Source organism: Periplaneta americana, chromosome 8, assembly GCF_040183065.1.
Source record: "Periplaneta americana isolate PAMFEO1 chromosome 8, P.americana_PAMFEO1_priV1, whole genome shotgun sequence".
Lineage (NCBI taxonomy): Eukaryota > Metazoa > Arthropoda > Insecta > Blattodea > Blattidae > Periplaneta > Periplaneta americana.
Genome location: NC_091124.1, coordinates 42032448 through 42034285, shown reverse-complemented (window position 1 = coordinate 42034285; position 1838 = coordinate 42032448).

The following is a 1838-nucleotide window of genomic DNA, read 5'->3' as shown; positions in this document are numbered from 1 at the left end:
AAGGAGGAGTCACGCCGGGAATAACAGCGTCGCGACTATACCTCTATTCATTAAAAAAATATAATCCTCTGAAACCCCACTATGACTTTTGATACACACTGTATATTACATTATAAAGAATTCACCCGTTATGTGATACTTTCTCCGTCTTCCCCTACGTTCCAAATTGCATCCAATGGAAATTTCTGCGTACAGTAATGGGTGGAGAGAGACAGGTTATCAAAATGTTGGCAACTGGTCTAAGCCTTCTGATCATATATCATTAAATGATCACCCGCAGTGACATCCGAAATACACTTGAACATTGTAATTAAAGCACGAAGGCAGCCTAATATGGTGGTACGCATAAAATCTGCTGTGGTGTCAAAAAAGTTGTCTTCAATATTTTGTAACACAAGGTGCTGTAATTATACTGCGAGGTGCCCCTCATTACCAGCACGGTGAAGACTGTAATTTGACCTTAATGCGTTGGCCGTCGAGATCTCGAGGTACCTCGAGAGTCTGAAAACATTTCGAATTATCGACATTTCGAGGCATAGAGAGAAAAAACATATTCACTGCGCATTCGTCAGATGTAGAAACAGATATTAATCTGCTTTTTCGTTTCAATGTCAAGGGTATGATTATGGAAAACATTGTGAGCTCAAATTAGTAACAGCTTCAAACTTCGATACAGTTCAGGCTACATGTGGATCTGGTAATGTGGAATGAACTGTAACAGGAGCCTCCGGCATCCTGGTGCTGGAACATGGGGTTACCACTTTGTGAACCCAGGATCGAGTCCCGGATGTGTGCTGATACACAGTGGCGTCCGAGCCTATGCAATAACACTGAACAACAAATTTTTACTTTTTGTCTTGCTCTGAAATAAAAATAGGTGAATATTACTAATATGTGTGCCCTAAATCCGAATTTAAAATTCAAATTGCCCCATCACGTACCATTTTCCGGAGAAACTGAATTTAATTTTTTTATGGAAAAATTTCTCCTTTTTATTTTTCACTGATACTGATAAAATTACGACAGACTAGGGATTCAAAATGCCTCATAATACTTGGAAAAATATACTAGATAAAAATGATGTTACAGAGTTGAAAACACAAAAAACACAACAATAAAAATATTTAAACACAGAATTAATGTATGCAACCTCAAAATTCATGTTAATACAGAGCATTAAAATAATTTTACAATGAAGGTTTTGGACTCATAATAAAAACAGCTTATGTAATTTTCTGTATTAGCCTATTTTGGTGACGAAATTCCCTCAGTTTAAAAAAATGACGAAATGTATATGATGACGAAAAATACTTTCGATGACAAAATCCCCTCAATGACAATAAACATCTATTCGATGACTAAAAAAACTAATGATGAAAAATACGTGGCAAACTATAGCCACAGTCTAGTATATACAGTCACGAAGCTCAATACGTAGTAAATGTGCATCCATAGATAGTTTCTAACCACTAGGATCGCTAACATCGCCTTATTACAGACAATGCGATATAGTACCGGCACAGTCTATTGTTCCTAGCACCCTCACTACTCAAGCTTCGTGACTGTATATACTTGACTGTGCTATAACAGTGACAAAATTTCCGGTTACGAAATGCCCTAGACCCAGGTTTCGCCCCCAAGAAAAAGAGATCCACTAGTAATTATTTCTAACAGGATTGCTTTTAGAAAACCATAACACACAGGAATATAAAAAAATTGGGCACAAAAGAAAATGATAATATAAAGAACACCCGTATAACATTTTTTTAAAATAAATAACACAACACAAATATTTATTAATTTTCTTGAAGTCCGTCAAAAACTTATCTTGTATAATA